Source organism: Pan paniscus, chromosome 20 (genome assembly GCF_029289425.2).
Source record: "Pan paniscus chromosome 20, NHGRI_mPanPan1-v2.0_pri, whole genome shotgun sequence".
NCBI classification, from domain to species: Eukaryota; Metazoa; Chordata; class Mammalia; order Primates; family Hominidae; genus Pan; species Pan paniscus.
Genome location: NC_073269.2, coordinates 24,802,704 through 24,829,219, shown reverse-complemented (window position 1 = coordinate 24,829,219; position 26,516 = coordinate 24,802,704).

Genomic DNA, 26,516 nt, shown 5'->3' with positions numbered 1-26,516 from the left:
GAGGGACATTATGTAATGATAAAGAAACTAGTCCAATAGGAAAATATCACAATTCTAAATATGTATGCGCCTAACACTGGAGCTCCTAAATTTATAAAACAATTACTACTAGACCTAAGAAATTAAATAGATGGCAATACAATTATAATGGGGGACTGCAATACTCTACTGACAACACTAGACAAGTCATCAAGACAGAAAGTCAACAATAACAAAAAAAAAAATGGACTTAAGCTATACCCTAGAAGAAATGGACTTGACAGATATTTACAGAACATTCTACCCAACAACTGCAGAATATACATTTAATTCATCAGCACATGGAACATTCTCCAAGATAGACACATGATAGGCCACAAAACAAGTTGCAATAAATTTAAGACAATCAAAACTGTATCAACTATTCTCTCAGACTACAGTGTAATAAAATTGAAAATCAACTCCAAATGAACCATCAAAACCAGCATATAAATAAATTTTGGAAAAAACATTAAACTTAAGATCAACCCATTTTTGAATGATCGTTGGATGAAATCAAGATAGAAATTAAAAATTCTTTGAACTGAAAGATAATAGTGACACAACCTATCAAAACATCTGGGATACAGCAAAAGCAGTGCTAAAAGGAAAGTTCATAGTATCAAATGCCTACATCAAAAAGTCTGAAAGAGCATAAGTAGACAATCTAAGATAACACCTCAAGGAACTGGAGAAACAAGAACAAGTCAAACCCAAACATAGCAGAAGAAAAGAAAGACCAGAACTAAATGAACTGAAACAAACAAAAAAAAAATACAAAAGATAAATGAAATGAAAAGCTAACTCTTAGAAAAGATAAATAAAATTCATAGGCCATTAACAGCATTAACAAAGAAAAGAAGAGAGAAGATCCAAATAAGCTCCATTAGAAATGAAATGGAAGATATTGCAACCGATGCCACAGAAATACAAAAGATCACATTCAGGGCTACTGTGAACACATTTACATGCAAAAACTAGAAAATCTAAAGGAGATGAACAAATTCCTGGAAATGTGCAATACTCCTAGATTAAAAAAACAAACTCTGAACAGACTAATAACAGGCAGTGAGATTGAAATAAAAATTTAACAAATTGCCAAGCAAAAACAAAAGTTCAAAATCAGATGAATTCACTGCTGAACTCTATCAGACATTCAAAGAAAAATTGGTGGGGGTGGGGCCCAGATGGCTGACTAGAAGCAGCATCCCCTAGAAAAGAACCATAATAGCATGTGAATCTTGCACCAGCACCTGAGGTATCCAGTTTCTCTCATCAGAACTGACTAGGTGGCTGGCGTGACCCATGGAGAGGAAGGAAAAGCAGTGTGGTGTGGCAGCCCACCTGACAGCCAAATGAGGCTGGGGAGCCCCCAACCCCAGCCAAGGGGGGCAGTGAGTGAGCATGCTACCCAGTCTGGGAAACTGCGCTTTTTCTATGGAACTGTGAATCCCACGGATTAGAAGATTCAACTTGTGAACCCACGCCACTGGAGCCTAAGGTTCCAACTGTTGGAAACAACAGCTTGGAGTCACAAAGAAAATGAGCACTCAAACGAGGAATTTCTCAGCAAGGCAAATTTACTTCCGCAGAAGGGGCTGCTCATGTCTCTGGCTGTTGTGAGAGCACACCATACAAGAGAGGGAAGGGGTTTTTATCCCTAATGCAGTCCCTACTTCTGTGTCCTGTCCCCATTGGCTGGAGTCAGAGTGCACAATCTAAACTAACTGGATTGGCTAAATAGAGAAAGGCAGGAAGTTTGTTTACAGAACAGGTAACTAGGAGTGAGGAGGACTTCTTCCAAATAAGAAGAGATGTGGGTTACAGATTGGGACTGGCTGGAAGAGTTGTTTACTGGCAGGAAGAGCAGGTAGCTCGGAGCAGGAAGGTACAAGGAAGTTGATTTTGAGAACAAAGAACAAGGAAGTTACCCTTTGAAGAGGAACTTACTGTGCCTGACACAACCCTGGAGCTGAGCAGATTCTCAACAGCCTCTCAGCTAGAATCTGCTTAAGCCTGCTAAGTTCCCAGCGGAGGGACGACCAGCACCACAGCTGTGGCTTGCTGCTGTCTAAGCTGTTTGAGCTCCTTGGGGGAGGGACAGCAGCCAGCACGGGGACTCACAACTGCCTAACAGGCTAAGATCCCTGGGTGGGGAAAGGCAGCAGCCATATCTATAGCTCCCGGCCACACTTTTCCCCTGCTAGAGCCAGGGAGGCTGGACAGCTTGGTCTCAAGAGGTGTCCTCCACAGCCAACACACCAGCTGTGGCTGACTGCAGCCAGAATGTCTCTTCAGGCCTGACCCTCACCCATCCCTCCTCACTGGGCAGGGCCTCCAAGCAGGAACTCCAGCAGCTCCAGCCAGGGGCTCAGGGACAGAACTCTGATCTCCGTGGGCCTGAGCCCCTAGGGGGAGAAGAGGCTGCATCCTCTGTGAATCAGCAGACTTAGCCTTTCCTCCTGCTTGCTCTGAGGAATTCGGGCAGCCCAGACGAGTGGGATTTTCCCTAGCAAAAAGCCCCTCCTCCACCAAGGAACAGTCAAAGTGCTTCATTTGATGGGTTTTGCTCCCCATGCCACCCAACTAGGTGTGACCCTTCAGCAGGGGTTGTCAGACACTCTATACAGGAGCGATCCTACTGGCATCAGGTTGGTGCCTCTTGAGGTCAGAGATCCCAGAGAAAGGAGCAGGCACCCTTCTTTGTTGTTCTCGAACCTTCTTGAGTGACATCTCCAGGTACAGGAGTGAACCAGATGAATAGGGCCTGAAGTGACCCCCCAGCAAACTGCAGCAGCCCTACAGAAGAGGGACCTGACTATTGAAAGAAAAACAAACAAACAGAAAGAAACAACAACAGCATCAACAACAAAAGCGTACCCACAAAAACCCCATCCAAGGCTGGGCATGGTGGCTCACACCTGTAATCCCAACACTTTGGGAGACCGAGGGAGGCAGATTGCTTGAGGTCAGCAATTCGAGACCAGCCTGGCCAACATAGTGAAACCCTGTCTATACTAAAAAATGCAAAACTTAGACTGCCGTGGTGGTGCATGCCTGTAGTCCCAGCTACTTGTGAGCCTGAGACATGAGAATCAATTGAACCTGGGAGGCGGAGGTTGCAGTGAGCCCGGATCGTGCCACTGCACTCCATACTGGGAGACAGAGTGAGACTCTATCTCAAAACAAAACAAAACAGAACAAAAAAACTCATCCAAGTGTCAGCAGTCTCAAAGATGGAAACTAGACAAACTCATGAAGATGAGAAAGAATCGACAAAAATCCCTGAAAGGCCAGAGTGCCTCTTCTCCTCCAAATGATCACAATGTCTCTTCAGCAAGGTGCAGAGCTGGACAGAGGATGAGATGGATGAAGTGACAGAAGTAGGCTTCAGAAGATGTGTGACAGCACACTCCGCTGAGCTAAACATGTTCTAACCCAATGCAAAGAAGTTAAGAACCTTGATAAAAGGTTAGAGGAACTGCTAAATAGAATAACCAGTTTAAAGAGGAACATAAATGACCTGATGGAGCTGAAAAACACAGCACAAAAACTTCGTGAAGCATACGAAAATATCAATAGCCAAATTGACCAAGCAGAAGAAAGGATATCAGAGTTTGAAGACTACCTTGCCGAAATGAGGCATGTAGACAAGTTTACAGAAAAAAGAATTAAAAGGAACAAACAAAGCCTCTGAGAAATATGGTGTTCTGTGTAGGAAATGCATGAGGGGAGAAGAAAAGACACATACACAATACCGTTAAGGGTAAACAAGCTTTATTCCATGTAAATGGCAATGCACATATAATAAGCAAATTGATATAATAAGCAAATTGCAATGGGAAGGGGAGAAGGGAAAAAACATGTATATATATTTACACTCATCAGACTATGGAGGATTTGTCACCAGACAGGGAAGTGACAGCCTGGGCTCCAGAGTCAGACACCGCACTCACCAGACTATGGAGGATTCGTCACCACAGCAGGAAGAAACAGCCTGGGCTCCGGAGGCGGTCACCCGTCCATGCACAAACGAGGAGAGGTCTCTTGAAGCCTTGGTGCGGTCTTGGACCCTAGCTCTTTTTGTAACAAGTTGTTTGGCATGAGGCTCAGTCACAAGGGCCCTTTGTGACTGGGCTCAAGGAACACAAAACGGTCAACTTGTTTTTGGGATTGCCTATTGTTTTTCAGTAACTAACGTATAGGAATAGATTGAAATAAAGATTTTTTTCTGAAACAGCACTGGATGAACACCTCAAGGGGCTCACACAACCTCTGCCAGGACTTGGTGACCATTATTTGTGTCCACATTCAATTTAGTTCAAATTAAATATTTAACTTTTCCTCCACATTTGGCCTCAATTGGATACTCAATTGTAGGAAAATACCCTCTCAGATACATGGAAAAGGCATAATTGATATAGATTACAGATACAGGGTAACACAGGAGAATTAAAAGCACAATTAATAAAAACCACACTCAGCATGGCTTTCCAAGGAGAGTCATATTGTGAGAATTACCAGAGATATACACACAACATTCAGTTTGCAGTAACGTGCAAACCCCTCCTTGGGCTGCGGTAAGCATTTTTAATGCCATTTGATTTTGCAACACAACAGTACTCAGATGAGCAAATTCATCTGATAACAACACAAGTTCAGTGCTACTATCATTAAGAGCTTTTTCTACATGTAAGGTAAATATTTTAATGTGTTGGTGAAGGAGGAATGTACTGGTGGCAGGGGAGAATACTGTGATAGGGTACCACCACCAGGGAGTCCAGCACATTTGTAACCAGTGGTGTTTGTAAGCATCTAGATTACTGGGGAAGGGAGTATTATCCTGGATAGTGAATGGAATTAATGTCCACCCCCAAGTGCATCTTCCCATCCAATGCAGGGACAGGATTGCAACCCATAGGATCTGCATACCCAGAGGGCCCCCCAGGGGACAGCAATGGAGCTACTGTAATCATAGTGTACTAATGTGTTATTAAAATAGGAAAGAGATTGTGGTTCATTGGGGGCAGTGTTGTTGATTTGGAGTATGTGTTGACAAATGTCTGAAGAAACCCCAAAGAAACATTAGAGGAGCCATTTAAGGCCTCCAGACAAAGCGAAGCCTGTATGGAATCCGGCCACCAGCACAGCAGGTTTTCAGTGTATTCCATTCTAGGATTATTGGGCAAGATATCAAGACTTTTGATGCAAGGTGAGGGTGGAGTTCATCTTTTGTCTGACCTGGCAAAGATAGATTGCTTAGTGTGGTGAAAGGAAGCCCAGGTTGGATTGCAAGTGTTGTTGTTGTGGCCACACTGGTACCAATATAGCCATTCAGAAATGTTGTCAGGGACGATTCTGCAAGATAGCCCATCCCAGGCAGCCTCCGGTAACTCAACATATAGCCAACATTGACTGTGGATGGCTTCAGTTGCAGCAGTGGCTACCCAGCTGATGAATTTATTCTTGGCCTCAGACACAAAGACACAGGTGCTGACCATTAGTAGATAGGTTATTCCCTGTAATAACAAAAATGGAGCGGAACATGATTTATTTTTCATCTTTAGGAAATTGTACTATGCCTTCATTTCCTGCTTTCATAGCTACAAGGTCACCAGCCTTAGGGTCAAGATGTGATGGACGCTGTATGCATATTTTGGCTCCAGGATTTAAGCTACCTGTACCAGGGGATCTGAATCCCCCAGTTCTGTATGTAGACTCTGTTGGGGCAGAGATTTCCTCAGGAGTTAATTGTTGACAAGGTACCACTAAAAATTGAGTAACCAGCATCTAGTTTTATAGCAAAAGAATCTGGAGTGTTATTGTATAAAATGACCTTTAACTCTCCCTGGTAATCACTATCAATTACACCACCATACACTATAATGCCTCTCTTTGCAAGGCTTGAACACATTGTAATCCATTCATCCACATTCAAGTTTACTATTATGGTGGAAATTGTGGGCTGTTTTTCTTCCTGCTGATTAAATAGTCTGTCAAGAGAAAGCAGAGATGCATGGGCATCAACATGGAAAACAGGGCTGCACATGGTGGTGAAGGGGGCCTGCCCCTCCACACCTGTGGGTGTTTCTCACAAGGTGGAGATGAGAGACTGAGAAAAGAAATAAGACACAGAGACAAAGTATAGAGGAAGAAAAGTGGACCCAGGGGACCGGCGCTCAGCATACGGTGGACCCGCACCCGGCACTGGTCTCTGAGTTCCCTCAGTATTTATTGATCACTGTCTCTTTCATCTCAGTGAGGGGGGTGTGGTACGACTACAGGGTAATGGTGGGGAGAGGGTCAGCAGGAAAACATGTGAGCAAAGGACTTTGTGTCATAAATAAATTTAAGGAAAGGTGCTGTGCCTTGATGTACACGTAGGACAGATTTATGTTTGACTTTACACAAACATCTCAGTGTTGTAAAGAGCAGTATTGTCGCCAGCATGTCTCACCTCCAGCCATAAGGTGATTTTCTCCTATTTCAGTAAATAGAATGTACGATCGGGTTTTACACCGAGACATTCCATTCCCAGCGATGAGCAGGAGACAGATGCCTTCCTCTTATCTCAACTGCAAAGAGGCCTTCCTCTTTCACTAATCCTCCTCAGCACAGACCCTTTATGGGTGTCGGGCTGGGGGATGGTCAGGTCTTTCCCTTCCCATGAGGCCATATCTCAGGCTGTCTCAGTGGGGGGAAACCTTGGACGATACCCAGGCTTTCTTGGGCAGAAGTCCCTGCGGCTTTCCGCAGTGCATTGTGTCCCTGGGTATGGGAGACTGGAGAATGGCGATGACTTTTACCAAGCATACTGCCTGCAAAGACATTTTTAACAAAGCACATCCTGTACAGCCCTAAATACATTAAATCTTGAGTCAATACAGCACATGTTTCTGCAGGCACAGGGTTGGGGCTGGGGTTACAGATTAACAGTATCTTAAGACAGAAGAATTTTTCTTAGTACAGATCAAAATGGAGTTTCTTATGTCTTCCTTTTTCTACATAGACACAGTAACAGTCTGATCTCTCTTTCTTTCCCCCACATGGTGGCTCACGCCTGTAATCCCAGCACTTTGGGAGGCTGAGGTGGGCGGATCACGAGATCAGGAGATCGAGACCATCCTGGCCAACATGGTGAAACCTTGTTGAAACAGTGATAACAGTGAAACAGTGATAATGGCAGTGTGCAATGGATTGAGATATCTTCCAAGTACTGTTGTCCCCAAACCTCTTTATTCTGAATTAACCATTTGTTTCATTGTCATTGGGGCTTCCAGGTAGAAAGACCATTTGGTACTGACCAAGATTTGGTATACAAGTGAGAAATCCCTCTGCCTTCTTCCTGAATAGCTTGAAGGATGGCTACTAGTTCAGCTAACTGGCTGCTCCCACCCCTTCCTTCATCAGAAATGTTTATGTTTTTAACAGGATTATAAGCCATGGCCTTCCAGCATCAGGTCCCACCAATGTATTTGGCGGATCCGTCTGTAAATCAAGCATGTTTCTGATCCTCTGGGCTTAGTTCTTCAAAGGATTTGCCCCACTGGGTGGGAGTGAGGGGATTTCCTTCCCTACCTGCAGGACTTGCTCGATGATTTCCTGAGCTGGCAGGTTTTGTGCATCCTCATGTAAAAGTGATACCCACTTTGGTTTTGGCTTAGCCTGGTCTTGTATGTACCATGTCCATTTTATGATGCTACTTCTTGGGCATGCCCTATCTGGTGGGTTTTGGGGGAACTCATGAGCCAAGTCATAATAGGAGTTTCGGGCCTCATAAAGACATCATGGTTGAAGCAGAGGTGTTCCGTTTCCAGCAAAGCCCAATAAGAAGCTAACAATTGCTTCTTGAAAGGGGTATAAGGTTTTCCGGCCTCTGGCAGTTTCTGGGTCCAAAACCTGAAAGGTACCCTCTTCCCACCTTGTTTCTGCCTAAGGCTCCAATTAGCATTTTGATCTAGGACAGTTACTTGCAGTTCTCCTGGCCCATCCTGTATGGGCCATAGATCCAGGGCCAGTTGACCCACTCGTTTAGCTTGTTCAGAAGCCATGCTCTCTTTCTCTCCCCAATGAAAGTCATAGCGTTTTCTAGTGGCTGCATGCAGAGGTTGTAAAATGTTACCCAAGTGGGGAATATGATGTCTCCAGAATCTAAACCAGCCAATAAATGTCTGGGCCTCCTTTTAAGTGGTAGGGTTTGCAAATTCTAATATTTTAGCCTTAGCCTTTTGTAAAATGGACTATATCTCTGCATTCCATAGGATGCCAAGGAATTTTACAGTTTGTGCAGGTCCTTGAATTTTACTAAGTTTAATTTCCCATCCCGGAAGTAGGAGCTGGGTTTTTACCTGCTCCAAGCCCCAGCAAACTAGCTCTTCAGTTTTAACCTAACCGAGCCATTCGGACGGCTGCTTTTTTCAGTAATAGGGTGATAGCTTTGAGCCTGATCAGTCAAGATATAGGCCTGGCATTGGGCCAGGGCCAGTCTGGAAATCACACTAGCATTTTTCTTTTCCAACTTAAAATATCTTGTAGCAACCAGCCCCCCTCTTGATACATTAATTTATTAGCAGTAAGCAAACACCATCCACTCCAGGGGATCCCTCAGCATCTCCTTTGCTGACTGGAATCTCCTGCAGCACTTCCCGCACAGTCAAAGGTTTAAATTGCACTAATTTAATTCTCAATTCCCACAAAGGCCAGTTCCCCTTGACCATTCGGTTGCCATGGGGGAGAACTGGTGGAGTTCCCATCCCGATATATGGGAAGTCCCCAAGCCTCCAGCCCTGTCCTTCTGGCCAAAACCTGCACCTTTTGTTTTCAAATCCTGTTTGTGACACCAAAAATGTTCTGGGTGGGAAACATGCAAGAGGAGAAGAAAAGACACACACAATACTTTTAAGGGTAACAAGCCTTATACCACATAAATGGCAATGCAGATATGTGGGTGGCAAGCCACCCAGGTGCCAAGGCAAGAGACCGATGGCACGAGCTGTTCCAGTATAATAAAATATATAAAATAAGAATAGTTATACTAGATATAGATCTTAGATATGATTATATATGAATATCATTAATCATTAGTTTATAGCAATTATTCTTTATTCCAATATTATAGTAATCCTCACTCTACAATCATAACCTAGGAAAAACCAGGCCATACAGAGATAGGAGCTGAGGGGACATAGTGAGAAGTGACCAGAAGACAAGTGCGAGCCTTCTGTTATGCCCAGACAGGCCACCAGAGGGCTCCTTGGTCTAGCGGGTAACGCCAGCGTCTGGGAAGACGCCCGTTGCCGAGCGGACCACGGTCTAGCGGTAAAGTCAGTGTCAAGGAAAAACACCCGCTACTTAGCCGACTGGGAAAGGGAGTCTCCCTTTCCCTGCGGGAGTTTAGAGAAGACTCTACTCCTCCACCTCTTGCGGAGGGCCTGACATCAGTCAGGCCTGCCCGCAGTTGTCTGGAGGCCTAACCGTCTCCCTGTGATGCTGTGCTTCAGTGGTCACGCTCCTAGTCCGCTTTCAGGTTCCATCCTGTACACCTGGCTCTGCCTTTTAGATAACAGTAGCAAATTAGTGAAAGTACTAAAAGTCTCTGATAAGCAGAAATAATGGCATAAGCTGTCTCTCTCTCACCTCTCTCTCTCTGCCTTGGCTGCCAGGCAGGAAAGCGCCCCCTGTCCAAAGGACGCGTGATTCATATGACCTTACCCATCACTGGAGATGACTCACACTCCTTACCCTGCCCCTTTGTCTTGTATCCAATAAATATCAGTGCAGCCTGGCATTCGGGGCCACTACCGGTCTCCGCATCTTGGTAGTAGTTGTCCCCCGGGCCCAGCTGTCTTGTCTTTTATCTCTTTGTCTTGTGTCTTTATTTCTACACTCTCTCATCTCTGCACACAGGGAGAAAAACCCACCAACCCTAGGGGGCTGGACCCTACACAGATATAATAAACAAATGATATAATGGGCAAATGATATAATAGGCAAATCAATATAATAAGCAGATTGATATAATAAGCAAATTGTGATGGGAAGAGGAGAATGGAAAAGAGATATATATATTTACACTCACCAGGCTATGGAGCATTCACCACCAGACTGGGAAGAAACAACCTGGGCTCCAGAGTCGGCCTCTCATCCGTGCACAGAAGAGGAGAGGTCTCATGAATCTTCAGTGCAGTCTGGGACCCTAGCTCTTTTGTAACAAGTTTTTTGGCATGAGGCTTAGTCATGAGGGCCCTTCACGACTGGGCTCAAGGAACACAAAAAGGTCAACTTGTTTTTGTGATTGTCTATTGTTTCTCAATAACATATGTATAGGAATAGATTGAACTAGAGATTTCTCCTAAACAGCACTGGATGAACCCCTGAATGGGCTCACACAACCTGTGCCAGGACTTGGTGACCATTGTTTGTGTCCACATTCAATTAGTTCAAATTTAATATTTAAATTTGCCTCCACACCAGACTATGGAGACTCACCACCAGACCAGGAAGCAACAGGCTGGGCTCCAGAGTTGGACACCACACTCATCGGACTATGGAGGGTTCACCACCAGACTGGGAAGCAACAGCTTGGGCTCCAGAGTCATCCAGCCATCCGTGCACAGACAAGGAGAGGTCTCACAAAACTTTGGTGCAGTCTGGGATCCTAGCTCTTTTTGTAACGAGTTGTTTGGCATGAGGCCCAGTCACGAGGGCCCTTCACGACTGGGCTCAAGAAACACAAGAAGGTCAACTTTTTTTGCGATTGTCTATTGTTTTTCAATAACTAATGTATAGGAATAGATTAAAATAGAGATTTTCCAAAACAGCGCTGGATGAATGCCTCAAGGGGCTCACACAACCTGTTCCATGACTTGTTGACTATTGTTTGTGTCCATGTTCAATTAAGTTCAAATTTAATATTTAACTTTTCCTCCACAAATTCCCCCATCTTGATGAATTGGCTCTGTCTAGGCAAAGGGCAAGGTGAACTCCTTGGACCATTACACAACCTCTGCCTCCTGGGTTCAATTGATTCTCCTGCCTCATCCTCCAGAGTAGCTGGGACTACAGGTGTGCACCACCACGCCTGGGTAATTTTTTGTATTTTTGGTAGAGATGGGGTTTCACCATGTTGGCCAGGCTCGTCTCAAACTCCTGACCTCAAGTGATCTGTCCACCTTGGCCTCCCAAAGTGTTGGGATTACAGGCGTGAGTCACCGTGGCTGGCCCTAAATGATTTCTTTCTATCTCCTATAACAGTTTGAAATTACTTAAAGGTTGTTTTGAATTGAAATAATAAAAAGAATATAGGTAAAAACAAAATAGAAAAAAATTTTAAAAATTACAAGAGATTACAAAATATATATGTAAATCTTGAGAGGTCAAAAATGACAAATTTGATTTATTTATAAGGTTTATTAAAATTAGCTTTAGTATTCAAAGTACAGTACTACCAAAGTAAAAGTTGATTTTCTCTTGAACAAAATTTTTATGTATTATTAATATGAAAGCAAAATACTTCTGTTCACCTTTTGAATAAATTCAAAAAGAGAGAGTAAAGAAGAGAGAGAATTTCCCCAAGCTCTGGGGTGGGCTTGGCTCAGCTCAGGGAGGAAACCCTGCCTGAAAAGGCTGCAGCTTAGGTTGTCAGTCTTTCTTCACTCAGCCCAGCAACTGATGACATCTTCTGTCACTCAGGGCCTGAAGGGGCGGAGCCTTAAGCATTATCCAGTCAGGGACGCTGGGCAGGAAATCGTCAAATCAGGCATGAAGCTGGAGCGAACAGGACGACTTCTGGGTTTGGTGGGGCCTTTGTCTCTCGCTGCAGCCGGAGCTCCAGGTCTGGTCTTCACTACTCTGTGTCGTCTGCTCCTAGAGGCCCAGGCACTGTGTCCCTCTGACCTGCAGGTTTTGGGAGATCCACGGCTAAGACTCCAGGACCCCCTGGAAGCCTAGAAACAGTGACAGTGCCAGTCCGACATCCTGAGAGTGAGGGAGGGGCTAGTGGGAACCGGGGTGATGTGGCTGTGGCGGGACTCAGGCCTCCCCACAGTAATCCCCACAATCTGCGCCCCGAGTTCTCCTTGCCCAGCTTGGCCTCAGTCCCCTTCAGCCATAAGACGGCAGCTGTGCTGACAGCCAGAATCCCGGGTGAAGGGGGCCTGCCCCTCCACACCCATGGGTATTTCTCGCAAGGTGGAGATGAGAGACTGAGAAAAGAAATAAGACATGGAGACAAAGTACAGAGGAAGAAAAGTGGGCCCAGGGGATGGCGCTCAGCAAGTGAGGACCTGCGCCCGCGCTGGTCTCTGAGTTCCCTCAGTATTTATTGATCACTATCTTTACTATCTCGGCGAGGGGAATGTGGCATAACTATAGGGTGAATGTGGGGAGAGGGTCAGCAGAAAAACGTAAGCGAAAGACTCTGTGTCATATATAAGTTTAAGGGAAGGTGCTGTGCCTGGATGTGCGGGTAGGCTAGATTTATGTTTAACTTTACATGAACATCTCAGTGTGGTAAAGAGTAGCAGGGCAGTATTGCCGCCACCATGTCTCGCCTCCAGCCATATGGCAGTTTTCTTCTGTCTCAGATTAGAATGTATGGTCGGTTTTACACCAAGTCATTCCATTCCCAGAGGCGTGCAGGAGACAGATGCCTTCCTCTTAACCGCATAGAGGCCTTCGTCTTCACTAATCCTCCTCAGCACAGACCCTTTACTGGTGTTGGGCTGGGGGGCTGTAAGGTCTTTCCCTTCCCATGAGGCCATATCTCAGGCTATCTCAGTCAGTGGAAACCTGTGTAATACCCAGGCTTTCTTGGGCAGGGGTCCCTGCTGCCTTCCGCAGCGCATTGTGTCTCTGGTTAATAGAGAATGGAGAATGGTGATGACTTTCACCAAGCATTCTGCGTGCAATCACATTTTTAACAAAGCACATCCTGCACAGCCCTAGATCCATTAAACCTTGAGTCGACACAGCACATGTTTTTGTGAGCACAGGGTAGGGAGGAAAGTTACAGATTAACAGCATCTCAAGGCAGAACAATTTTTCTTACTAGAGATCAAAATGGAGTTTATTTTGTCTTCCTTTTTCTACATAGACACAGTAACGATCTGATCTCTCTTCCTTTTCCCCACACCTGGGTGTCCTGCCTCTTCCCTGTGCAGCGACTGTGCCCTGGCCTGGAGCCGTCTGGGCAGCTCTGTGCCTGCAGTGCGGCGTCTCTCCCAGATTGTGCAGGGACCACGGGAGGGTGGTCAGGGGAGAATCCTGACTCGGGGTGCGGGTCCATGAATGGGAAGAGCTTTGGACCATGGGGTTGACAGTTTCTCTTTTCTCCTATTAAAAATTTATGGGGCCAGCCTAGGTGGCTTACGCCTGTAATCCCAGCATTTTGGGAGGCCAAGGTGGGTGGATCACTTGAGGTAAGGAGTTGTTGGGACAACTAAGTTCCTCTTCAAAGACTTAACTTCCTGGTCATAAGTTGTAAAAGCTGTAAATCAACCCTATCCCTTCTTCTTTCCCCTTCTCCTTTTCTCGCAAAATCACGAGTTTACCCTATTTGGAAAAAGTTTAAGGGTAAGCCAACCGGGATTGTGCGTCGGACCCCCGGAGGCTCACGCCTGTAATCTCAGCACTCTCAGGCTGAGGCGAGTGGATCACGAGTTCAGGAGTTGTAGACCAGCCTGGCCAACATGGTGAAACCGAGTCTCTACTAAAAATACAAAAATTAGCTAGATATGGTGGCAAGCACCTGTAATCCCAGCTACTTAAGAGGCTGAGGCACAACAATTGCTTGAACCCAGGAAACTTAGGTTGCAGTGAGCTGAGATCATGCCATTGCACTTCAGCCCAGTCAAAAGAGCAAGACTCTATCTCAAAAAAAAAAAAAGTAAGCATCTTAAAATTTCCTTCCCTTATATAAACACTGTGTTTGAGTAATTTCACTGGAATTTTCAAACACTTACTTTCAAAAACAAAGTGAATAACTCTGACATGGAAATTAAAGCTTGAACCTAGCGATTCCAAGCTAAGGCTAATATTAAGCCTGCAACAGAGGGTTGTTTGTTTTGTTCTGTTTTTTGTTTTTGGTGTGTGTGTGTGTGTGTGTGTGTCTGTGTGATGGAGTTGCGCTGTTGTTACCCAGGCTGGAGTGCAATGGTGTGATCTGGCTCACCACAGCCTCTGCCTCCCACGTTAAAGCAATTCTCCTACCTCAACCTCTGGAGTAGCTGGAATTACAGGCATGCACCATCACGCCCGGCTAATTTTGTGTTTTTAGTAGAGACGGGATTTGTCCATGTTGGTCAGGCTGGTCTCGAACTCCCGACCTTAGGTGATCCGCCCACCTCGACCTCCCAAAGTGCTGTGATTACAGGCGTGAGCCACCGAGCCTGGCCAATAGAAGGTTATTAAAGGCCCAGTTAGTTTTTTCTGGGGAGTCTCCACTGCAGATGTCCCAGCCTGCTCACCCCAGCCATGGAAGGATCCTTTATTCTGAGAGAAGCTACAGAGCCCTGGAAAGCTGGGGCCCCACAGGCAGATGCAGTTAAGATTAAGGTGAAAGGAAACTGGGAGGTTCTTACTGATGATGAAGTTGTTACTGTTTTGAGGCATTTTTTAGACTGTGTAAAATAAAAATGTTAGATTTATGTAAAAAAAAAAATTCCAAAAAATTATTGCAACAGGAGGAAGTACCAACTAACTATAAGGAAGGTCTTTGTGGCTTGCAAAGATGTAGGCTGAAAAGGGCTTTCTTTCCTAGGGAGGAGCAAACAAGATTAGAAAGTAGGTGGGAGGGGAATGGCAAATGGAGGGTGAAAAAGTCAGATTTTAGATCAGAGAATGTGTTACCCTGAAATCAGCATGCTCTTAGGAGGGACATAAAATGGGGTTGTATGTTGACTCAGACTGAGGGTAGCTCAAAGTTCAGGAGCCCAAGGGAGGGAGATAAGCTTAAATTTGATTAAGAAATATTTTATTTTAGGCCAAGTGAGGTGGCTCATGCCTGTAATCCCAGCACTTTGGGAGGCCGAGGCAGGCGGATCACCTGAGGTCAGGAGTTCGAGACAGCCTGGTCAATATGGTGAAACCTTGTGTCTACTAAAAATACAAAAATTAGCCAGGTGTCACAGTGGGCACCTGTAATCCCAGATGCTCGGGAGGCTGAGGAAGGAGAATTGGTTGAACCCAGGAGGCAGCCATTGCAGTGAGCTGAGATCAAGCCACTGTACTCCAGCCTGGGCAACAAAGCGAGACTCCATTAAAAAAATAATAATTTTGATCACTGAAGACAAATTCAGCTGATTTTTCTAATGAGAAAAAGGAGAAAATCTGCAGAGTGTGTGTCTGGCTGTGTGATAGGTAAAACAGAGGACTATCTAAGTCATAATGGGAACAGTGTTTCTTTCCATAAACTGTTCCTGGAGCACACAAAGGATGGAGAATTTTATTAATCACAAATATTTTCCAGGATTATCTATGTGTTTCATCTTCCCCCATCTCTTTTCTTTGTTCTATGCATTTCTTCCACTTGGCTTTTCGTGGGCTGCATCTTATATATTAAAACAGTAAACATAACTACAGTGTTTTCCTGAGTTCTGTGAGTAGCTCTACCAAATTATTGAACTTCAGGGAGGCGATGGGAGTCCCCAGTTTTTAAATAGTGGCTCCGAAGCATAGATGGGCCCGTGGGGTTTGTGGCTGGCATCTGCAGTGAGGACAGTGTTGTGGGACTGAGCCCTGAATCAGGGTCTGTGCTGACTCTGGGTGGTGTCAGAATTCAAATGTTAGACAATGAGTTGGTGTTGGAGAATAGTTTGATGTTCAGCAAACTACAGATTTGGTGCCAGAAAAAAAGATATTATGGAGGCCTGGCCTGGAGTAAAACTCTGGGTTTCTGGAAATGGGAGGCTCTGCTCTCCTGTACACAGGCTGTCACACTGCCCATTTTCCTGTGATTCCAGGTCTTCTCCCAGGGTGACAGAAGACTGAAAACTTAGAGAAAAGGACCTCTAAGAACAGACACCCCTGTCTTGCATCTGCCACCACAGGATTTCCACCCACTCACAAACACACACACACTAGACACTGACGTGTCCACACTCCTCCCAGGACTAGGCACCACCCTCAGGAACTTCACCACTGCATTTTTGATCCTAGTGTTTCTTGCCAAGAACCCACAAGTGTCTACAAGTCTTCTGGCATATCCCCACCCTCAGACACTGAATCTGCAGCAGCAACTTGTTTTCTCCACCAACCTAAGCTTCTGGGCCACCTGTTCATGATCTCATCTGCCTGCATTCACACAGAAATAAATCAGTACAGCCCCACCTGGGCCACTATCTGTAGTGAAAATCAGTCCTTTCAGCTACATTGCACTCTGCCATCCAGGGATATTTTTTCTTTTAGCTTTTATTTTTGGTTCGGGATATACATGTGTCTTTGTTTTACAGCTAAAATTATGTCATGGGGGTTTGGTGTGCAGATTATTTTGTCACTGAGATACTACCCGTAGCACCAAACAGGTCTGTTTTCTCATCCTCTTACTCCTCCCACCCTCCACCCTCAACTAGGCCTCAGTGTCTGTTGTTCTTCTCTTTGTGTTCATGTGTTCTTATTATTTAGCTATTACTTATAAATAATAACATGCATTTGGTTTTCTGTTTCTGTATTAGTTTTCTCTTTTTTTGTTGTTTTTTGTTTTGTTTTTTGAGATGCAGTTTTACTCTTTTTGCCCAGACTGGAGTGCAATGGTGCAATCTTGGCTCACTGCAACCTTTGTCTCCCAGGTTCAAGCGATTCTCCTGCCTCAGCCTCCCTAGTAGCTGGGATTAGAGGTGCATGCCACCATGCCCTGCTGATTTGGTATTTTTAGTAGTGATGGGCTTTTTCCATGTTGGTCAGGCTGGTCTCAAACTCCCGACTGCAGGTGATTTGCCCACCTCCCTCCCAAAGCGCTGGGATTACAGGCATGAGCCACCATGCCCAGGCTCTCCGTTAGTTTTCTAAGAATAATGGTCTCCAGGTTCACTGATGTTTTTGCAAAGGACATGATCACTTTTTTAATGACCACAGAGTATTCCATGATGTTTATGTACCATATTTTGTTTTTACTAAATCTTTTATTTTATTTTATTTTTGGAGACAGGGTCACACTTATTGCCCAAGCTAGAGTGTCATAGCAGGATATTGGCTTACTTTAGCCTCAACCTCCCAGGCTCAAGCAATTGTCTCCTACCTCATCCTCCTAAGTACTTGGTGGTGGGGGGGGGACTACACATATGCTTTACCACACCTGGCCAATTTCTCTTTTTGTATTTTGCATGGAGACAGGATTTTGCCCTGTTGCCCAGGCTGGTCTCAAACTTCTAAGCTCAGGCAATCCACCTGCCTCAGCCTCCCAGAGTGCTGGGATTACAGGCATGAGCCACCGCATCTGACCATACCATATTTCCTTTATCCATTGATAGGCATTTAGGGCCTGTCCATGTCTTTGCTATTGTGAATAGGGAATCAACTGTATTGTCCTTTTTGAGTGGGCATGTATTGTAGCTGGAACAGGGAGTTCCTGGTTTGAAAGGACAATGTTAATGTTGGGAGTAAGGTAGACTAGGGCGCAAGTGCCTGTCCAGTTAGTAGGGAGACAGAAGTATGTTGTGGACCCTCAGAGAAAGAAGATGCCTGAGGTATTTATGCAAACAGACAGGTGGATTGAGAGTAGGTGTTGCAGTTTGTAGGTTCCCCACTTGGAGGGACTTGGCTCAGCTTCAGCAACCCAGAGTGAGAAAGAGACAGAGACCCCTTTGAGCACTCCTGTCCAAGGAAGGGGTTTCCATGTTTGAGAGGTGGGAGGGAGGAAATGCAGAAGGGCTGAGTAAAGAGACCATTGACTTCAGGGGAGACTGAATAATCCACTCAGAGTAAGATATGGGAGGAAGGGTGAGAGATGGTTCGGGTTGAGTTACAGGCAGAGGGAAGGAGGGTGCCTACGTGTACGTGTCCATTGGAAGAGGTGATGCATAAGGGGGCTTGGCCAAGTCTTGTGGTATGGAGAGTTATGAGACCTTGGATGGTGGGGTATGGGAGTTTTGAGTCATCATAGTTGGCAATATAGATTGAAGAGAAGCTTGGTAGCTCTGTCAGTGAGGGCAGTGGGATAGTTTCCAGTGAGAGTGAGGGCTCTGTCTACAAAGGCAGGTCCCTTTTGGATGTTGTAAGAGAAGTGAATGGGAACATGGTCCCAGGGCTAAGAAATTGGGATAGCTGAGTAGGCAGTAGAGGAAAGGCAAAAACAGGTCCAGAAACTGGAAGCAAATGTCGAATTGGAGCGCAGTAACAAAAAGTGAGTGAGGTTGAGAGATCATTCGAGACTTGCAGAAGTGAGAAGGGACCCTGAGGAGGTAGAGGCCATGGGGCTGGCTGTCAAAAGAATTAGGAATCTGAGGAAGAATCAGAATCTGTTGTTGGAGAGAGGAGCTGGTAGGATCCATACAGGGAGGTGGCTTCTTCTAGGGGGTCTATGAGGTGGCTGATAGCGTCCCATGGATGGTCAAATTCTCCTTGCAGATGGGCAAGGTATAGGTGGGTTAAGACTTTTCCTCATGTGGAAATGGGGAGAGAGGGATTCTAATATTTGGTATGCTGTAGAGTGAGGCTGTTCCTTGTCACGAGGACCTTGGCATCTGTAGCAGGGCAGAAGTGATATGTAAAAGAGTTACCGCTCGTGGGCCTTCTTCAGGGATGGGCGTCAGGCAGAGTTTGGTTGGACCAGGGAGGGTGCTGGAGGATTGGTGGAGGACAGTCTGTGGTTCGGTAGGTACTGCAGGAGCCCTTTTTAGTCTGGAAAGATGGTACCAAGAGGCATGTCCTGAGTTTGGCTGCAGTGGGGGTTGTAAGGATAATTTGAAAAGGGCCTTCCCACCTCGGTTTTAGCCTTGTTGGGTTAAGAGTTTTTAGGAAGACATACTGTCCTGGTAGGAGAGTCCAGTCAGTGGGGCCTTTGTGGGGTTTTGGGAGGGCTTGATCGTTCAGAGAGGAGATGACGGATAAGGGAGAAGGTTGGGAGATATTCTCCTAGCTGGGAGTCGAGAGGAGGCCTGTTTTGTAAGAGGAAAGGGCGTCCATACATTAACTCAAATGGGCTAAGGAAGATGGGCGATTTCGGACTTGCTCTGATGCAGCCTAGTGCTATGGGCAAAAGGGAGGTCCATGGTTTTTGCACTTTAAACTTGAGTTTGGTTAACTGAGCCTGAAGGATCCCATTTGCCCTTCTGACTTTTCTGGATGACTGGGGCCATTATGGGATACGGAAGCACCTCTGGACGCCAAGGGACTGAAAAACCTGTTGGATGATCTGGGAGATGAAGCTAGGGCCATTGTCTGATTGTATGGAGTGAGGGAGACCAAATATAGGGATGATTTCTGTTGTAAGGATTTGAGAGACTACTGTGGCCTTTTCTGAAGAGGTAGGTAATGCCTCTACCCACCCAGAGAAGGTGTCTATAAGAGTAAGAAGAAATTTTGTCTTCTTGACGGGAGGCATGTGGGTGAAGTCTACCTGTCAGTCCTCCCCTGGGAGTGTTCCTCTGAGCTGATGTGTAGGAATAGGAGGAGAGCGGAGGGCCCCTTGGGAGGAAGTAACACAGCATATATGACAGTTTGAGGTTATGTGTCTTAGTGAGATGAATAGGTGGGGGGAGGAGAAATAAGGGCAAAGGAGTAGGTACAGGAAGTGTGCACCGATATGGGAGGATTGGTGAAGAGATGTTAGAATTTATTTGGTTTGTTCTTGGGGGAGGATGAGCTTTCGACTTTTGATTATCCAGTCCCCTTGAAAGGAGGCTTCTTGCTGTAGTAGCAAAGCCTTCTTGGTCGGGGAGTACCTGGGTTGGATTGCTGGGGTAACAAGGAGGACAGCGGCAGGGGCTGATGAGAGGGAGTCTTCTTTTGCAGCCTCGTTGGCTTTTCTATTCCCTTTTGATATTTTGTCTCGTACTGTTTCACGTCCCTGACAGTATATAACCCCTGCCTAAGTTGGGAGGCATGCAGCCTGGAGGAGCTGGTAAATAAGGGGGCCGTTTGTAATGGGGGTTCCTTTGGCAGTAAGGAATCTCTTTTCTGCCAGATGGTGGCGCGAGAATGAAGAATGTGATCAGTATAATTAGAGTCTGTAAAAATGTTGACCCGTTTGCCTTTTGAAAGGGTTAGGGCCCTAGTGAGAGCTATGAGTTCTGCCTTTTGGGAGGAGGCTCCAGGGGGTAGGGGCTTAGCTTTAACTACTCTGTCAAGCATATCCAGCAATTGTATTGGAATTGACTGACTTGGAGGAGGAGCCATCTATAAATAGCTGGTCATCAGGATCAAGAAGAGGTTCCGGGGAGATATTGGGAAAATGATGCAGCAGGTGATCAAGGATTTCAGTACAGGAGTGGATGGGAGAAGAGGAAGATACTGGAAGTAGAGATGCAGGACTGAGGGGAGCATTTTTGGAGAGGCAGAATTCAGGATTCTCAAGAAAAAGAGCATGGAGTAGTTGGATGTGGGAAGGAGAAAAGGTGCTCAGTACTTGGGAGGAGAGAAGATCTTGTAGATTATGTGGGCTATATATGGTGATGTCTTGGCTGAATGTTAGTTTTTTGCTTTCCAAGGCTAGCATGGTGGCTGCTGCTAGGACTCTGAGGCAGGCTGGCCATCCTCAGATGGTGTTGTTTAGTTGTTTAGAAAGGTAAGCTACAGGAGTGAAGGAAGGAGGACTTCCTTTTTCTTGACCAAGGACGCCAAGGGCTATTCCATGGTTTTCAGCTGTGTAGAGGGTGAAAGGCTGAGAGATGTTGGGCAAAGATAGAGCAGGAGCAGTTACAAGAGCTGCCTTTAGTTTGAGGAAGCTGGGGATTATGTTGTGTTAAGGATTTAGGGGCTCATTTGGAGGGCCTTTGGCTGCCTCATAAAGAGGGCAGGCTAGGAGGGCAAAATTAGGGATCCATATTCTGAAGACGCTTGCTAGTTCTAAGAAAGAAAGGATTTCACTTTTGGAGGAGGGTGGAGGTAGACTGTCTATCTCCCGTGCTGGGGTCATGGCCTGGGCTCCGAGGGAGAGTTGGACTCCTAAGTAAGTTACTGTTGGGGTGGAGAGTTGTGCCTTAGAGGGGGAAACCCTATATTCTTTATCAGCAAGGAAGCTTAGAAGGGCAGTAGTGTGGGTTTGAGAGTCTTTTAGGGAGGGGCTGCAGAGGAGGAGGTCGTCCACGTACTGAAGGAGCCAGCAAGGGGAGAGGTTTAGGGATGTGAGGTCTTGGGCCAGAGCTTGCCCAATGAAATGGGGACTATCTCTAAAGCCTTGAGGGAGGACTTTCCAAGTAAGTTGTTGAGACTGGAGGGTTTCAGGGTCAGTCCAGGTGAAAGTAAGAAGATCTCGGGAGTCAGGGTGAAAGGGAATAGCAAAAAAGGCATCTTTCAGATCGATGGCAGTGTAGTAGGTTGTGTTGGAAGGGATAAGGGAAAGGAGTGTATAAGGGTTGGGAACTATTGGGTGGATGGGAAGGACTGCCTGATTGATAGCCTAGAGGTCTTGGACTAGTTGATAGGAGCCATTTGCCTTCTTAACAGGAATTATGGGGGTATTATACGGAGAATGAGTTGGACTGAGAAGGCTGCGCAAAAGGAGTTTGTTTATGATGGGCTGTAAGCCTTTTTGATGAGCTACTAAGATGGGATATTGAGAGATGTTAGGGAATTTGGAGGCATCTTTTAGCTGGATTTTGATAGGATCATGGTGTGTAGCTAGGGAAGGGGTAGTAGTATCCCACACTGTTGTATTAACCAGAGAAGAGGAGAGTGGATACTGGGGAGAGGGGCCCAGGGCTGGTTCAGTAGCAGAAAAGAGTAGGTGAGAGTCTGGTTGTGGGGAACAGAGGAAGGTAATGGAAGCCTTTAATTTGGTTAGAAGGTTTCTGCCTAGGATGGGGTTAGGGCAACAGGGCATGATAAGAAAAGGGTGTGAGAAAACGGTATGAAATAGGGAACAGGTAAGAGGCTTGGTGGTGCGTGGACTCGAGATGAGTCCATTAACCCCTACAACTGAGACCTGGGAGGGATGAGTTGGTCCTGAGAATTCAGGCATAGTTGAGTAGGTGGCCCCAGTATTGATTTAAAAAAGAGATCGGCTTACCTGCTGCTAGTAGAGTTACCCTGGGCTCTGATGCAGTGATGGCAGATGGGGCCAGGGGCCCTGGGCCTCGTCAGTCTTCAGTGGCTAGACTAAGGAGCTGTGGGAATGCAAGTGATACTTCACCTTTTGTCTCTCCAAAAGGGTGGTGGTTTTGCAGTACAGGCTTTTCTGTCTGCCTGTTAACAGGACAGTCAGACTTCCAGTGGCCTGTCTGCTGGCAGACTGGGCAAGGGCTTTTTGGCATTCATGGATTAGGGCATGCTCATGCCCAGTGGCCTTCTTTGCTGCACTTTAAAAAAGGCCTGGGAGAGTTAATGCTATTGGGTGTTTTGTGCCCTTGGGTACTATGGCTAGGTTGGCAGATAGCCACTGCTAGAAGCTGGTATTTAGCAAGATCTCTTTGGGCTTTATCTAATTTATTTTGCTCATCCCTGTTATCGAAGACTTTGAAAGCCAGATTAGGGAGGTCTTGTTGGGGGTTTCAGGGCCATCTTCAGCCTTTTTAAGTTTGTGCCAAATATTGGGGGCAGATTGGAAGATAAAATGGGTATGAAGAACAATAGCACCTTCTCAGGAGGCAGGATCAACATGGGTATATTTTTGGACAGCCTCCATAAGACAGGAAAAAAAATTGGGCAAGGTTTTCATTGATCTTTTGGGAGATTTCTTTGAGCTTTTTAAAGTTTACAGCCTTATGGGCAGCCTTGTTTAGGCCTGCAATGAGGCAAGTAATCATATGATTATGGGATGCCAGGCTGGGGTCTGTGGGTTGGTACTCCCAAGGAGGCTCCTGCCAGGGTACTGCAGCTGCTCCTATGGGCTTGGTAAAATCTTGCTGATGGAGATCATCAGCACGTGCCGGGGCTGCAAGCCACACTCTATCCTTCTTTTCCAGAAGGAGGGTAAAAGACAGGATAATATAGAGATCATGCCAAGTGAGTTCCTAAGACTGGGTAAGATACGTACATTCTTTGATACAGGTATCAGGATCGGAGGAGAAAAATCCGAGACATTTTTCAACTTGGAAGAGATCAGAAAGGGAGAAGGGGATGTGGACACAGAGGATCCCTTTGGCCCCTGCTGCTTCCCAAAGGGGCAACAAGGGAGCTGGCTGCTTGGCCTGAGAGTGGGTAAGGGGTGGTGATGGGGAGGACTCAGAGTCAGAAGGAGGGTTGTTGGAGAGAGGGGGAGAAAGAAGTAGAGCCAGAGTGGGGGCATACAGAGGAGGATCATGATGCTCTGGCAGAGGATCATGATGTTGATGGGGAGGGGGAAAATTGGCGGGGTCAAAGGAAGAGGAGTCATCAGCTGGGGCGATGGGGAGGGTAGTAGGGGATGAGTCATCGGCTGGGGTCGTAGGGAGGGTGGTAGGAGGCAAATCAGGTTTAGAGCAGGCAAGGAGGATTTGGAAAGTAGAACAGGACTGGCAGAGAGAAGGGTGGCTACGGAGAGTGAAGAAAGCCTGAACATAAGGAATCTCAGACCATTTCCCATTGCGGTGGCAAAAGTTGTCTAAGTCTGTAAGCACGTTGAAATCAAAAGTGCCATTTTCGGGTGATTGGGAGCCATTGTCCAATTTGTATTGAGGCCAGGCAGTATTACGGTAGAAAATAAGCCTCTTAGGATGGACCCCTGAATGGAGGCTGAGAGCATTGAGGTTGTGCAAAAGATACCCAAGGGGGGTGGTTTTAGGAGGGGTAGAATGAGAAGCTCCCATGGTAAATAGAGGAGGGGGGTAGAGGAAGAAGAGACTGCCAGTTGACAAGGATGGCGGGTGAGGGCGTCCCCTGTCCCACAAGCCCTGTCCGGAATGTAGGAGGTAGCTGCCTTCTGAAATGGAGAAACCAGAGGACTGGAGGCTGAGGAAAGCCCTTGGCTCAGCGCTGGGTCTTTTGGGAATGCAGAGACAGTCAAGGGTTCCGGGTAAATGGCAAGACTCTCTCTTACCCCTTTGGAGGCTCTGAAGGTGAATGAAGTCACCAACAATGGGAGAGTCTAGGAGATCCTTTGGGTCTTCAGCAGGTTTGGGAAGGGGAGGGTGGCTAGCAGGGGGCGGCAGGAGAGGGGGAAAGGCACCTAGGCTCCAGCGCACAATGAGCAGCAAGCCTGGGAGGAGGGAGAGTGTGAGAGAGAGAGTGACAGAAAGTCCTCTAGGGACGCCCGGCCAGAGTCTACCTCTTCCCAGGTTTTGACACCAAAATGTAAGGTTGGCCGAGAGAAAGGACAAGTAGACCCAAAGTCAGGCAAGTAAGTTTATTAACCTACCGGGCTGGTCCACAGCAATCAGAGGAGGTAGCCCTGAGCTTACAAAGTGAGGGGTTTATGTGAGATGAGAGGGGCTTAAGGGAGTTAACTTTGCCGCTAGATAGTTTATCAGTTAGGAACAGGCACAAAGGCAGTTTATCAGTTTACCACGAACTTGCAACACCTCATCTTGTGACATTTATGGCGGCAGCTAGCTGAAAAACAGGAGTTTACAGGAATGTGTAATTAAGGTTTGTTCATATTTCCTATGACCTCCCCCCATGCTGCCCATATGGCTGTAATTAGGGTTTGCATGATGTACCATGACTGCAAATTCTACTGTGGCACCTAGATAAGGGCTTAGGAATGCAGCTGCAGAGTATTCAGGGTAAGGGTCAGCTGCATTTTCCTGGGGCAGCTTGTCCCTAACATCTCTATCTGGACTCATCCTGGGAATTCGGTAGTATTTTTTCCATTTCACCATTATAAATAGAAACTGGGGCTGAAACACTGCTCACATTCCCATTATTGTGAAGGTGTAAATCTACCCAGGAGGCCTGCAGGCTCTCCTCCTGCAGCTCAGGCCTCACTCTCTGATGTGACACTAGAGTGCTGCTGTGGCAAATGGGGTTCATATAAAATGTGAGCTGTGCTCTGGGCTGTGCCTCAGTAGCAAATTGTAGAAGTCAACAGAGGACACTAGTAACCAGGAGAAAGTAAGCAGGAATGCTGTAGCCCAGTGCCAGGGAGTGCAGAGACACTGCTCTAAAATGTAAATAGCCAAATCAAGATAGAACCCTATTCAACCATTTTTGTAGCAGAGTGAAAACCTACCTTCAGCAGGCACCTGGCTTCAAGCTGCTAAACTACCTCCTGTTATGAAGATAGGAAAAGTTTATTTGTCATTGAATGTAAGCAATTAGCATATACAGATGGCCTCTTCAATCTCCAGATGAATTTAGGATGAACTATGTATGACATGGTGCTGGAAATTCTTCTACTTGTGGACTAATTTTGGTGACCATCCTTCTGTCTTTGCAGTCTCTTAAGCAGATTGACTATGATGCATGTCACATTCAAGTTCAATTGTGTAATAAAATGTTTTCTTTCTATTTTATTATTGTGGAGTTTCTCTGAGGCTGGAGAAAATTTTTCTTTTAATTATTGTTTCCAAGCATGGTCTAGAATTAGCAGACATGATATAAACACATAAGGTGAAAACCAGAATTTACTCTAGAGGGGACTTTCCCTCTCAGCCTTCCAGTCAACTCACACCTGTGCTACAAAGTGCACACTGTCCCCTAAATATGCAGGCAGAATTGTGTCTCTGCCTATATGGTATCTATAATCCTCTACAGTCACTTCTAGAGAGGTTAGGTCCAGATTTCTACAAACTCCACGGGGCACCAATCAATCATTGTATCTTCATACCTGAAACTGATTCAGACACCATGGGGCCCAAAAACCCAAACAGAGTAACATGTGTGCATTGAGTAGACATGTAGACAGAATCTCCACTTTCCCCTTCCTCCTCTTGCTGAAATGCTCACAAATCTGCAGTTAACACCCGCTGCTACTCCAGTCATTCAGGTTCGAAATCTGCAGCTCCAAATTTTGAATCCAGGTCTTGAGATTTGGGAAATAAAAAACTTTTATCTGGAAAATGCAAGTCCTTTGGTTATCAAACTCAGAGAGACATTAAAATGCAAGTGTAGTTACGCCTATCTTCCCCATTTGAACTATGTATTCATCTCTCGAAACTGTACGCTATTGCCCCAAGTAGCTATAAACTAATAATGCCACATTGGACACTATATCCCGTACCCTAAACCATAACCATATATATACAATATATATCTCATCAATAATCAGTTATTTCTGTAAATAAATAAAAATTTCTAACAATCAACTTTGTATCAGCCCACTCTCTGTCCCTCTCTTGTTGTCATTACAAATCCTCTTGTAACTGCTGCTAATCAAACTGTAGATTCCAGGCAACTTGAATCTTTGCTCCCAGGTTATAATTCTTAAGCTTGACCAAAATAAAGTGTCAACTTATATTCATGTTGTGTCAGCTTTTTCTCTTTTTTTC